Source organism: Eptesicus fuscus, chromosome 5, assembly GCF_027574615.1.
Source record: "Eptesicus fuscus isolate TK198812 chromosome 5, DD_ASM_mEF_20220401, whole genome shotgun sequence".
In the NCBI taxonomy this organism is placed as follows: Eukaryota; Metazoa; Chordata; class Mammalia; order Chiroptera; family Vespertilionidae; genus Eptesicus; species Eptesicus fuscus.
The window spans coordinates 85,701,201-85,716,414 of record NC_072477.1 but is presented as its reverse complement, the minus strand read 5'-3'; positions in this window follow the sequence as shown (position 1 = coordinate 85,716,414).

The following is a 15,214-nucleotide window of genomic DNA, read 5'->3' as shown; positions in this document are numbered from 1 at the left end:
ACAATAATACCTTAATTCACCACTTTGATTATTACTTCTCTAAGCAATCATGCCTGGTTTTGTGGTTGTTTTTATTTTTACCTTTATTTCTAGAACTGTTCTTTCTCTTTAAGCAGCTGCTTTCTGAGAGGTATTTCCTGATAGTGTTCTAGAAGCGGCATGCCACTCCTACCCAAAGCTGAAGAAATGTGCATCTCTCAGGTACTTTGCATGCTGCCCACCTTCCCAACACTCCCTCCCCTTATTTTTATTTATTTTTAATTGAAAATGCAATGTAATAATAACACTAAAGGATAAATTATTGTAAAACTACATTTGCACACCTATTTTCACGTCTACATATAGTCTCCTAGCAATAAGGCTGCTGTTTTAGTTATTTCTAGTTGATGTCCCACACAGACTACTTACAAGAGTGACTAATTTAAGTTTTAAAGAGTCATTCTCTTTTAATTCACACAAAAACAAAAAAAAAACATTTAAATACAGTACAATATTTGAATTAACTATTAAAAGCTCAATGTAAGCAGATTACTTACAAGCTGCAGTTATTTGGTTCTGGATGGGCTATGTTTATGCTGATGTAATGGGAATAAACAGGGCCAGGAGAGACGGAGGCCTGGGGGACTGCTAATGGGAAGGGTTATGCTGGGTTCAGAGCTATCCCAGGTGACAGTGAAGGAGACTGGTGGGAGAGAAACACTGAGCACTATGAATTGAAAAAGCTGAGGTGGGGAGAGGGCAATGATTTTGAGTGGGCCAGAAAAAGTAATGAGTTATTAAAGGAAAAAAAGCATTTAAATCAAACAATTGAATGAAAAAAAACAAAAAACTTAAGATGAGAGGGCAGCCCCGAATGTGCCTGGAGCTCCATCTCGGGGCCTGCAGAACAAGGGAAAGCTAATCAGGTCCTTCTACAGCAGATCCCAAACAACCTGGTGTTAAATCTATGACAAGCTGTCCAAGTAATATACGTGTGCATGCCCTTCTTTGGTCATCCTAATTTGAAAGTGTAGGTTCCTTCAGCACATGATCTTGGGCATGGCAGACATTTCACACATTTGTTGATTGTTGACTACTGGTGTAGTTATCTGAAACAGGTGGTTCTACAGCTTATACAATGGTGAATATGGTGGCCATTAGGATTATTTCAGGGTACCGAGTACCCTGTGAGTTCTATTCCACCCGTCTTCTAAGAGATAACAAGAGACGCTTTTAGTTTTTTCAGGTCCTTGTTTACACTCAGCGCCCCCCACCCCGAAAAAAAAAATGTCCTTTTGCCCTGGCTGGTTTGGCTCAGTGGATAGAGCATCGTCCTGTGGACTGAAGGGTCCTGGGTTCAATTCCAGTCAACAGCACATACCTGGGTTGTGAGCCCGGTCCCCAGTGGGGGATGTGAAGGAGGCAGCCGGTCGATGATTCTCTTTCATCGCTGATGTTTCTATCTCTCTCTCCCTCTCCCTTCCATCTCTGAAATCAATAAAAATATATATTTTTTTAAATGTCCTTTTCCTGTATGGCAAGTATGGTCATTCATATTAATTCCCTAACAATTTTCTGCACATCTGCAGATTAATATAGCCACGTCTCATTGTGACATGATGAGTGAGAATGCTTCACTACTATAAGGTCCAGGAGTCTGTCTGCAGCTTCTCATTAGTATAAGCAGTAATGGCAGATCTGGGCTTATCAACATCAGCATGGCTAGCACTGCCCTACTGGAGAGGGTTCATTATAAATATTGACTGTAATTCCCTTTTTAATTAAAAAAAATGTGAACTCCTCCTGTAATAATATAACCTCGAATTATAGGCCCCCAGCCTCCAGGAAAGAGAATAAAATAAAAGGATAATGCTAAAAAGGCAAAAAATACCCAGCCAGCCAGCATAAAAATGTTGTGTAATTTAAATGAGAGTTAAACAAAGAAGGTGATAAAAGTAATCAAGTAGTAAAACAAAGGGCAGGAGAAATAATATAAACAATGAACCAACAGGATGGTTAATTAGCTTGCTTTGCAAAGAAGATTTAATGTCTCCCCTGAAAGCAATGGTGGTGACAAATAAGCCTGACTTACCAAATACCTTCAAGTGTAATGTAATACGGCCCCCACTGCCTATGAAAGAAATGCCACTGAGTTACTGTGCATGGCGCTGAATTGCCATGGATGCCTCTAAATTACCATGCATGGGGCCTTTGCTCTGGATTGTTTTGACAATGGCCCTTTATTTTTTTTAAGCGCTATAATTTCTATTTGAACTGTTCCAGGACCCAAGCAACAGCAGTGGGATAAATGGATGAGGTTGGGGAGACCACTAAGATTGGGAGAATACTGCTCCATTTAAGGCAGTCAAGTCTTACCCAGCGAGCCACGTCATCTAATCTTAATGATGAGCCTAAAACTCAGACGTGTTTGTGCCATTTATTTTTATATCAAAAGTACCATATGGGGCTGGCTGCATGGGTCCAGTGTAAAATGAAAATGCAGAATTCTGGGCTCAAAGACTATTAAGAATTTCAAGATGCATTAAAGCAAGTGTGCATCCTGCTAAGCACAGGGCCCTATGAAGCCTGTCCAGGAGCCACGCAAAACCAGCGGCAGGCCAGGTTCAGCTCATGAACCCGTTCTAGGGGTTCCACATTCTCTCCCCATGTCCCCTGTGACTCAAAGCAGCGGCGAGATGACTGGAGGAGTTTGGAGCATGAGTTCGGAAGAACAGAACAGAACATGGCGGGTGGCTCACAAAGTCCACTCATTTGTCCACTGCAAGTCTTAAAACCAACCGGGGGGAGAAATCTACCTTATTCATTCAAAATACCTAAAGTCTGTAGCTATGGCCAAAGTCCTATAAAAAGTTATATTCTCCTGAAAAGCCTTCCCACTCACATCCCATTTATAGAGCTGGGTGTGTGCAATTGCCATAAAAGAGGAATAGTCGATCTGCAAGTGACTGTCACGAGTCAAACATACCCTACACCTGAGTGAATGAGCCCCTGAAAAGTTTCATGAAAATACAATGATAGTTTTTAATACATTAGTTAATATGGTAATTTAGAGAAATGCTTCCCATTTAAAGTGATATTTGTAAGGCACACCAGGGTGAATGGACAGGCTGCTCATGGCTGGAGGTGACTGGTACACTTACCCCCAATGTGGCACATACCCTCACTGGCATGCTGGCTAGAACTTTAGATTTACAGGGCTGTCTGGACAAATATTTTTTTTGTTTTGCTTTTTTGTTTTGTTTTAATCATTTTTATTTTCAATTACAGTTGACATACATCATTATATTGGTTCCAGGTGTACACTCCAGTGATTATAGTGATCACCCAAATAAATCCTGCACCCATTCAATATCATGCACAATTATTACAATATTATTGACTATATTCCCTATGCTGTACTTTATACCTCCATTTCTATTCTGTAACAAACAACTGGACAAACAGTTTTTAAAGCTGAGAAATATCTTTTATAAAAATAAAAAATATCTCTTTAACTAATCTGTCACAAATGTTCATATTTCCTTATGTCAACTGAAATAGACATGTAGTTTTTTACAGTTGATACAGTTATAGTGTTTAGGACAGCTTATGCCAACAAAATGCTAATGCTATATTGGCTTTGTCCACACCCAGCAATATTCTAATCCAAACACAAGCAGGAAAAAACACACAAAGCTGGCCCAGCTGGTGTGGCTCAGCAGTTGAGCATCCACCCAGGAACCAGGAGGTCACAGTTCAATTCCTAGTCAGGTTGCATGCATGGTTTGCAGGCTCAATGCGCAGTAGGGGGCGTGCAGCAGCTGAACGATGATGTTTCTCTCTCATGGATGTTTCTATCTTTCTATCCTCTCCCTTCCTCTCTCTTTAAAAAATCAATAAAAACATTCTTAAAAAGCTATTACATAATGCTGTGATTTTACCAGCATATATGGGCCATATATGCATCTGCAGAGATATGTGCAGAGATAATGGGTTTATTACAGTATCAGAGAAAATAAATTATTCCACTACAAATATAACTGTTTATTTTTGTCTCCCCCTCTGGAATGTGGTGGGGGAAGAGATTTGCATCAGCCTTATTCACTGTTACGCCTGGAACATAGTAAGTACTCAATAAATACTTGTTGAATTGAATTGAATCTATAGGATCAAAACAAGTTATTATTCACTAATTCTAGGATTGGAAAGAGAAGGAAATGAGACATGTAGCAGGACCACCAACTTCCTTAAAGTCCACTTGCTTTTTTACTCCCCAATTGGAACCTAATTCCCAAAGTCACTGCACTTCACAACTCTGTTGCTTTCTGATCAGCTTCTCATTCCTGTCGCTCATGCAGACAAGAGCTTGGGGCCTCCTTGGAGCAGGCTAGGACAAAGGTTAACTTCTTCCCAGAACCTAGAAAAGGCGAATGAGCTCTGTGGAATAATATTTCTTAAGTATTCACCGTGCTGGAATCAATATCAATATGCCATCAGTGTGTGCATTAGCCCCACAGTCAAACAAAGAACACCCCTTAGAGCCCAGTGATGATGCTGGGCGTGGGTAGCTGGGGATGGGCAAGATGAGGCACCGATGACTGTATCAGCTCTCCGTAAACACAAGGCTTCCAGGATGTTACACAAGACTGCCATTCTTGTATTTTGTCAGAGATAGGCAGGGTCTGGATTTAGCCACCGATACACTCAGCAAAATAACTCTCTTTTATCTTCTTGACCCAAGAGGTGGATTCAGAGTACACCTTCCTGGCTGTGAGATAAGTTTTCTCTTCTATCCTTGCCTAGTGTTGCCAAGGAATGCAAATGTCATGACGTCTAAAGTTGATAAAACAGATAGACAGGTAAAACAAATTTGAATCATTACTGACTCAGGTAAGACCTGCTTTTAGTGCAATTCTATTATGCCCACGCTCATTTGTGTAGCTTTTCCCATATGCAAATTCTACTAGAAAAATATGTCAAGCAAGGGTAGTGGCAAAAAAAATCTGAGCATCAATTCTGCATTACTTAAATCTCTGGGATCAAAGTAGGATCTGACCAAGAGTCATGCTCATCCCTGCAGTAAAACTGATCTTAGTGTTGCAAATGGGATTTCATTCTACATGTGAAATCTGATTTTCCAATTAGACTGAGGAGTGGGGTGAGTGTGATAGAGTAAAGATGACTGATCTGTATAGTATACACAGTTAAGATGTTATAAAACCAAGATGACTGGGTAAGCATGAGGATGCCATAGTCAAATCACATTGGTTTGAAATCCTGGACCAATAAATTTTTAACTACTATGTGCCCTTAGCCAAATCTGTTAACCTGGCTAAGAAATGCGAATAACAGCACCTAATCCTATAAAGTAACATTGTTAACTCTCTACCTCATAATGCCATTTAAGAGTTAAATTAGATACATGCAATGCTTAGTCCAGTGCCTGGTACATAATAAGAACTGACTAAGGACAGCTGTGGTTCTTACAATTATTATTTTTAGACTCCCAACATGGCCTAGTTAACTATAAAGAAGTAACTTCTTTGTAACTGTATAATTCAGTGGAAAAAAAAAAAAAAAGTAAAAGCTAAAAAGCCATAACCAAAAGCAAGGAGGAGGTTAGCTCCTTGTGAGGCTTCCATAATCTAAACGTGGCCACACAGTAAACATGATCATGCCGATCTCTCACTCATCGGTGTGAAACAAAATTCTTTAAATTCTAGGAAGTTCCAGTGAAACACCACTCAATGCAGCCATGCAGCAATCTCTCCCTTCCCCCATACTCACTTGCCCCATCCCCCCCTTGGGGATATATTAAAAATAAAACTAAGGCAACTGAAATAGCCTTAGCCAGTAATTAAGACAAGCAGCTAATCAAAGAGCAGCAAGGCTGTGGCCCTCTGCGAAGAAGCTGAACACCAAGATGACAGCTCCGATGACCGGGGCTTTGTTCTCCGGGAGCAAAAAGAACACAAAAGCATAAAGTTGGGGAACTGTAACTGCCTTTTCAACATTCGCAGGGGCAGGGGGAGATTGCAGGCGCCTCTGAGCTAGAAGCATATTCCACAGATAACTGCGGCAGCCCACACCCACCAGCGCCTTCTCTACTCTCAAAGCATGACTCCACTTTTTCTAACACTGCCCTTAAGGAATCTGGCTTTGAGACTTCCAGTAATTGTACAAATCACCCATGATGAAGCGGCTGAGAGCACCGTTAGACAAAAGAAATAAAAATTAAGCAAATAAAAACCTCATTAAGATGCTGCTTTTGGTTATGTTTACTCCTAGCAATCCACGTTCCCAAACAAGTCTTCCTTCGTTGCTTTTCCTTGGAAGTAATACTTTAAAATAATTTTAATGGGCACGGAGTGATTTTCTCCAGACTCGTAATCCAGCCACCAAGCACACTCTCCCTTCCCCCATCACCATCTAGCACTCCTCCCTGTCACCTTAGAGCTTCTGCCTTAGCTGTGTTCACACCCAGCAGTCCCAGCAGAGCTTTCTGTTCACATTTATATGACAAAAAAGCAGGCAGTGAACAATCCATGCTCCTGAGTGCTTGCCATAAAGCCAGGCTGAGCTGACCTCTCCCATCCCATCAGCTGCATGTCAGCCACATGAGCTTAAAGGACCGAGAGTAGCATGTGTGTGATGTGTATAAACAAACTAATTAAAATCTGAGCTCTTTCATTCCAGCTAGTGCCTAATGGGACCAATATACTTGACTCCAGGCAAAATAAACAAATAAATAAATAAAAAATATATATATTTTTTTTATCACTCTAAGCTGGCTAGAGTTATTGCCCTTCCTGCTTCCTATGATATGTCTCTTTTAGGCTCAGCAAGCAGCCTAAAAGAAGAGGAACTCGGGGATGCTATTCTTTCCTGTAAGACTTTTCAAATAAAAACTATCAACTCACAGCACTGAGCCAAAAGACCACTCCCTGATTCCAAGTGGACATATTGATCAATTGAACTGACATGTGCCTCCTCCTTTCTCTCCCTTAGTAGCAATCAGCTGCACCAGGGAAATCAATTTCATTTCCCAAAACAAAAGGCAACACACTGCTCCTTATCTGACACTGTCAGACCACATTTTTTAGGGGGGAGAGGGGGAATACAATGAAGATGCCCAAAGAGAGAGAGCTAGGAGTTGAAATGAAGACGAGACATGTTTATCTGGAGTTTCAGAATTGAGCTGAGGTTACAACGGAGCCAGAGATCTGTATTCACCACAATCACGGAGGAGCCTGCTATTTTTGCATCTTACCAGATTCTGGATAAAGTTAAGCAAGAGTAGCACCACGGCCACTTCCAGAGGCTCTCCTCAGGGTTACCCTTCATTGCAACTGCCGCAGAGAGGAGACTTGTTACAAGTCAGCCTGCAAACAATTCCAGCTATTTTAGAGACTAGCTACTGATGGAAAAACATCGGGGCAGTCCTTCAACTAATTATGAAGGACATGAGCTGAAGGATTATCATATAAATCAAAAGGCTCTAGTAATTTTATTTGTTTGAGGTCCTCATGTTTTTAATAAATTCTCTCTTGAACATGCAAAAGATCCCTTTCACAGCAGGGTTATGTCAAATGCTTATTCAGCAGTCATTCCTTGCCATGAAGAAACTGAAACCAAACCGAGGTAAATACTGAATTTCACACTGCAAATCACTAAATATTTCATAAATCACAAGAGCAAACAGGGTACCAATTAGCTCTGCCTCATAAGAAAGAAATATATGCCTTTACAATGCTGAAAGACTATGAACTACTCATTTTAGAGCCTATTTGGGGCTTTGCCCCAAATCATCTTATATTTATTAAAAATTCCATCAGAACACTAAAAATAACAGGCAGAGATGAAGCAAGAATAATTTTATGTATTTTGATTCCTTTAGGAGTCTTACAGCCTTTGTCTTATTAACCCAGCAGCCTGAAAAACAGATTTAGGCAAAACAGCTCATCTTTCCCTAGTCCATTTTAAGCAGACAACATCCCCCCCGCCCCATCTCCACCTTAGCAGACACAGACTAACCAACAAAACAGCCATGCAATTAATGCCCACACACTTAATACTCACCATCTCCTGCTCCCACCGTCTTCTTTTGATGTTTACAGCACATCTGTAGGTTGCAATACTAGGAGATGCCTTGTTTGACCTGCTGCATGATGCTGTGACATCAGTTCAGATGATGCAGCTCATTATGGGAAAGACTGCTGTTGCTATGGCAACTGGGATGTGCCAGGAATCCTTGCTGCATTTCCAGTGGCGCCTGAGACAATACGGAAGCCCTGTAAGAAACAGACGATATGCAAAATTTAAACCAAAGGAAGAGGATCCCTCATTGGACTAAAATCCATAGATTTAAAATGGATTTCCCTGAAGGCACTTTGGAAAAAATAAAAATTACCTCCTACTTGGTTGTAATACATTTAGAAAAGATAAGGGGGAATATAGATTTAGTACTGAGCAAATATAAACTCAGATGGACAGTGTTTCTCTGTTAGGCAATTTGGTTACTTTTTATTCTCTGAGCAACATTACAATACCTTTAGAAGTTATCAAAAGAATTTTTGCTCATTTGCCAAAGACACACAAAAAAAAACACACACACAAAGCAGGGAGCAAAAAAAGAAAAAGAATTAAAAATAGAATATAAACAGCTGAGAAAGTGATTCTAATTGTAAAGTAAATTAGACACCAATACACGGGACCTTCCCATACAGAATAGCCCCAGCACTTCCTTAGCATCGAATAGGCATGTGGAAGGAGTTTAGAAACCAGGGGTATAGCACACCACCCTTAACTTGTAGGGCCCCTTTCCTTGGCCGGCAGAACCCTTCCCACTTACAGCCTAAATGGATGTGTCTTTTCTAGGACCAGACCTCACGGTGAGAACAAGTGGCAGACCTGCTAGAAACTTCCTAGATCACTGGCATTCCAAACATTGGGGCTCTGTTTTCCTCTCTTTGGGGCAATAAGACACCCAGGAGGAAATTGCTCATGCCCCTTCCCCCAAAAAAGCTGGATCTGGGTGAAAAGCCACATTTAAATAGGACACAGTGAGATATTTCTCCAGCTGGTAAAAGGAAAGCAAATCTAAAGCAGTCACTCCTTTCCAGTTCTGAGCAAAAACTAATATTAAGTGGTGAGAACTAGGGGGAAAGGAGACATGGACAGAGCAGCCATCTCTTGCATATTTAATACTCTCATAACATGGACAGAGACAGGATCAAGCTGACCTCCATCCACTCCATCTTCACATCTGGGTAAGGATGACATTCTAAAAGCCCAAAGTCTGATGAGATGATTATGTTGTTCCCTCCTACTTGAGATTTTAAATGGCACTGTTCGCCGACTGCATGGGGGGTGGGGACTGGGATGGCAGAAGGAACTCAGGCAGTGCCCCTCTGTCAAATAGGGGCTGATAAAATGCATGAGAGGTGCCAAGATCCTAGCAGGGTGCACCATCAGCCACGCACAGAGCTGCTCTGCCCTGGATGAGAAGCCAGGATTGTTCCTGCTTCACTTAATAAGTAATTGGGGGGCCAAGAACAAGAGGTGAAGCTTCCTGCCCAGTCACCCATGCTCTCAGTCATGGTCAGAGCCTGCTCCTGCCCTCTATCTGAGACCACACGCCACACCCAGGGCAGTAACAAAAAGCCACCCCAGTGCAAAAAGCATTTGTTTGGGATTCAGAAAACCCACGTGTTAATGCCAGTTCCTCCAGTGAGCACCTGTGTGACATCCAGCCAATCAATTAACCTCTCTGGGCCTCCAGTTTTTCATCTGCAGAAATGATGGATTTAGTTATTAACCATGGTTTTCAATGGCTTTTCGTTCTGCCCTGATTGAGGGGGGAGAAGAACCCATGAGCCAAGACTCATGATCCCTTCTCAACCCCAACCCCTACCTTAGCCACCCTGAAGGCACCTCAGAAGACTCAGCCTCTAGAGACGATGGGGTGCAAGTCATGGGTCCAGAACAATATCATCAGCCTTTTCAGAGCTGAAGTCCCATGGTTCTGTAGAGAAGAGAGAGAAGGGTGGGATCAGGTGTTCCAGACTTGATTTGGCTTCTCAGAATGAGGAATCTTCTCAGCCTCCTTTGCCAAAGCAAGGCATTTGGCGGGAAGAGATGGATGACTCAACAAATGTGAGGCCTGGTCAGACTTTGAACAACCTGCACTGCCTGAATGGCCCAGATTGGGTGAAAAGGGAGACCCACAAAGTAGAAGCAAGTCATGAAGTGTTGTCTTGCCTTGTGAATGGGCCTACTGTGGACTTTGCAGTGGCCTTTCTCACTGTCCTCACATCCCTATCTCATGAGTTTGTTTTGAGCATACAATAATGTATATAAAAGCATTTGAAAACCAGTACATCATGGAAACGTCAAACAGTGTTAATATTCTTAGCAACCCACTCACTCCAATCAGTGGAGATTCTTTAGCTCTCACCTGTAGCTCCAGCCAGATTCTGGACTCTGAAATAAGATGGTTAGGAAATGGCTTGCAAAGTCTGCACAGCTACCAAAGAGGCCTTACTCCTCACCACGCACTCCAGATGAGTTCAGGGAATGAACAGGGGATCTTCTCGGAGCACAGGGCCAGGGCCATGGGCAACAATGAACAAATAAGTTTCTCCTGGAGTGCAGAATCACATGCAGATCGATGAACTGAGGCAGAGCGATTCAGACCTCAATGACTGCAGGTATACCTTGTTGTATTGCACTTCATAGATGTTACATGTTTTACAAATTGATGTAAAAAATCACTTTATTGCAGTGGTCTGGAACTGAACCAACAGGAAATGCCTGTAGTAGGACTTCAGGAAATCGCTGTGGTTCAGAGCCCATGCATCTCCCATTTTGCCTCTGGTGAAGACTATTCTGCATCACCAACAAATCCTGGCCTTTCAGCTGAATGTGGAGTTGACATGGGACTTTGGGAAGCTCCCTTGGCATATGAATATGTATGTTGTAAGGGGAAAGGGAGCAAAAAGTTATTTGGGGGACAGCAGGAGACTTATAACAGTTACTGGGATTGCTCACCAATTTCCATGTTCTCCTTTTTCTCCTAGGCACATTCCCAGTGTCCTTATCTCTGAGTGGACGTTGGGACTAGTTCTCACCAACGGAATGTGAGTGAAAGTGGATAGTGACACCCCAAAAGTGGTTAGGGACACGTCTGCCCTCTCCATATTTCCTCCCCTGCTAGTTGGATGAAAAAAATATCTAATGGAGCCCTGGCTGGGTGGCTCAGTTGGATGGAGCATCATCCCGTACACCAAAAGGGTTTGATCCCTGGTCAGGGCACGTATGGGAGGCAACTGATCAATGTCTTTCACCTCTCTCTCTCTCTCTCTCTCTCTCTCTCTCTCTCTCTCTCTCTTTCCCCTCCCTCCCTTCCTCTCTCTTTACTTCCTCTCTCTTTAAAAGTCAATTTAAAAAAACATATCCTTGGGTGAGAATTAACTAAAAAGAAAAAAGCTAGTGGAGAACTCATGCCCTGGAAGATAATGGCCCCATGCTGCGAATGGAGCCTGGGTTCCTAAATGATCACAAGAGGCACAGCTCTTCTCTCCCGACTACCCACTGAACCACAGAACACTGCACTGAGTGAAAAATAAACCTTTACTGTACTAAGCCACTGAGATGTTGGGGTAGTTTATTACAGATAAGTATCTATTTATAAATTATAGTAATAATTTATAAAACATATTTTATAAACTATAGTAATACAATAAATTTATGATATTACTTATTACTATTTGTTATAAACTGACAATGTTACAAATAGGTTCCCTTATTACAGACTTTTTCAGTGACTGATATGTTGATATGCATTGAGACTCTCCCATGGGTAAAATATAGTATATAGTACTTCCCTAATTTCTTTAATCATAAAATCCTTTCTTTCATGGACTAATGTTCCATTGGCTGTAGACTAACAGTATGGGAAACATGACTGCAAACAATAATGAATTAGAACCACTTCCTCCTCTCCCCCTCCCCCTAGATGCAGCCTGGAGGCTAGGGGAGAGGAAAAAGTGTATGCTCATCACCGGTACAACCCAGTCTGCCTCCAATCTTTCTCTGCACCCTGAACTGGCAAAGCAGAAATTTGGAGATGTTATTATGTTTCCTCCTGGACATTTTTCCCCAATTACCATTAGGAGTTGTGACCCAAATCCTTACCATTTCAGCAGCAAATGAGTTGTTTCCAAATCATCAGCTTATGGTATATATATATATATATATCTTGCATTTATATTTTAGTTTAAAAAGCTGAAAGCCATTCCTGGAAATGTGGCAGGCTTGCATCCTTTAGCATCCCACATGAAAATGTCTAGGTCTGAGGAATGTTTGTTGTTAGCTAACAACTATTGGGGAAATACTAGCTGATTTCACAGGTAAGCCTCCAAATTATCCTGTCTAAATACTATAATTGTTTATTTCTTGTTCACTTGAAGTCTAAATGATGTTCCCAAGTGCAAGTGACCTTTTATGTGGTCATTCAGGGACTCCATCTTGAGGTTTCATCTTCCTCTAGAGCCCTAGAGTCCTTGGCATTCATTGAGCAATTAGAGAAGGCAAAGGGAAGGTTTTTATGGTCGAGAAGTACTCTACTTCCACCCACTTTCCACAGTGAGAACTCAGTCAAATGGCCACCTGTATTGCAAGGGGCTGGGAAATAAAGTCTAGCTTTGTTCCGAGGAAGAAAAAAAAACACAGGCGTAATGCACAATTATCCAGTCTCTGCCACCGCATGAGATCAGGAATCTGAGCCTTGTTTCAGGCTGCATCGTACATATGTGTCTGCAACACCACCAGTGGGCCCTCTTAAGCTCAGCCGAACATTCAGACACACAAGACTGTCACAGCCAACATTTGGCACTGGTCTGCTCAGAGTGTTTTTCAGCAGGGCAGCAGCAGGCTCTGTCGTGTGCAGCAGTCCTGCAGCAATCCACAGTGTCCAGGAGCTATTCTATCTGCCCCCTACGTGACAGCTCAAGAGCAATGAGAACACATTAAACACGTTCAAGAGCACAGTCTTAAAAGCATTGTTCCATACAGGAGCCAATATCTTGTAACAATTTCATAGGCATAGCTTCCAGAGTCCCCACAAAAGATATGCCCAGTTACAATAGTGACTGTACTCAGAGAAGCCCAAATTATGGCTTCCTCTAAAGTTTTATAGTTATGTCAATCCAGAACAACAAGGCTTACCCCTCATCACCCACTTCAGATATACCCAGAGAATACAATGGGTAGCTCTCTATGGGGTCCCCTCGAGCCAGGCCCATGGGAAGAATGGACAAACAGCTCCTCTTGGAGAGCAGAGTCAAGGCCAGACCAGAGAAATTCCTCAATTTCCAGGAAACCATTTTTATTAGCCAAGAGTCAATTTTACACTGTGCAATGTTGCCTTTCATTTTATTATTTTCAGGTTTCCAGGGGGACAGATCTACAAAGTTAACCAAAGCACAGACTCTCATGCAGAAGGAGAAAGGCTTTAGTTAATCCTCTACCAATAATGCCCAATTCTGGCTTCAAAAATGACCTTTGTTCACGAAGTATTCAAACACTTCAACCACATGCCTATATGACCACATACTGTTTGTGAATGCTGCTTAAATTGGTACACTTTATATACTTTCTGAGAATATTTGGAAGCCAAAACTATTTGGACATCAAACTAAAATGGACCTTTGTGGCTCTTATTGTTGTTGAATGCTCAGCATCCCTTATACTTTCTTTAGCTAACCATGCAAAGCAGAAATTGTTGCCTAAAAATTATCATGGCGACCAGAATAGAACTTGCAGCCATAATAATGATATATAGACTTGATTATTATTGGTGTTACCTGATGTTTGGATTTATTATTCTCTCTCAGACAATTTCATCAGTTGTTATTGGCCTTCTACAGTCTAACATATACTGGTATGCTTTTGGTGGGACTCCAACTAAAGGGATGAAACATATGGCTCAGTTTTAAGCCAATCAGCTTGTTACATTCCTCTGACCTATAGAAATTAGTTGAGAAATGGGTATGGGATCCTACTAAAGCCAATAAGATGCAATGAGACATTTTAATGGAAATCAGTGTTGCCTCCTGATTTCAAATGTAAAATAATGTCAAATCTGAACCTGCTCACCCATTTTGCATTCTTTTTTATAGTATTATAGATATCTCCCATTTTTCTCTTTCCCCCCCCTTCCTCTCAGTTCCTACCCACCCCCACCCCCAGGTCTTTACTACCCTATTGTCCATGTCCATGGACTATGCATGTCCTATATAATAAAGAGGTAATATGCAAATTGACCATCACACCCTCACAAGATGGCTGCCTACAACCAGGTCGACAGGGGGGTTAGTGAGGGATGACCAAATGACTGAACAAGCAGGCTTCATGGGGCAACCAGGCCAGCAGGGGGTTAGTGAAGGACAACCAAACAACTGAACAAACAGGCTGTGTGGGGCAACCAGGCCAGCAGGGGGGTTAGTGAGGGACGACCAAATGACTGAACAAGCAGGCTGTGTGGGCGACCAGGCTGGCAGGGGGGTTAGTGAGGGATGACCAGGCTGGCAGGAGGGGCAGTTAGGGGTGACCAGGCCAGCAGAGGGGGACAGTTGGGGGTGACCAGGCTGGCAGGGGGTAACCAGTCCAGCAGGGGGAATGCAGCTGGGGTGACCAGGCTGGCAGGAAAGGCAGTTGGGAGTGATTAGGCTGGCAGGGGGGGAAGTGAGGGGCAACTAGGCTGGCGGCATGGGGGGGGGGGGGGTCAGTTGGGGGTGACCAGGCCAGCAAAGGAGGGCAGTAGGGGGTGACCAGGCTGGCAGCAGGGGGCAGTTAGGGGCGACCAGGCCAGTGGGGGGCAGTTAGGGGTGACCAGGACAGCATGCAGAGGCAGTGAGGGGTGATCAGGCTGGCTGGGGGGGAGGGCAGTTAGGGGCGACCAGGCAGGCAGGCAGGTGAGCGATTAGGAGCCAGCTGTCCAGGATCGTGAAAGCGATGTCCGACTGCCGGTTTTGGCCCGATCCCCAGGATCAGGCCTAAACCAGCAGTCGGACATCCCCCAAGGGGTTGTCCCCAGGATCGGGCCTAAACCAGCAGTTGGACATCCCCCAAGGGGTCCCGGATTGGAAAGGGTGCAGGCTGGGCTGAGGGAACACCCCCCCGCCCCAGTGCACGAATTTCGTGCACCAGGCCTCTAGTCTATATATATAAAAGC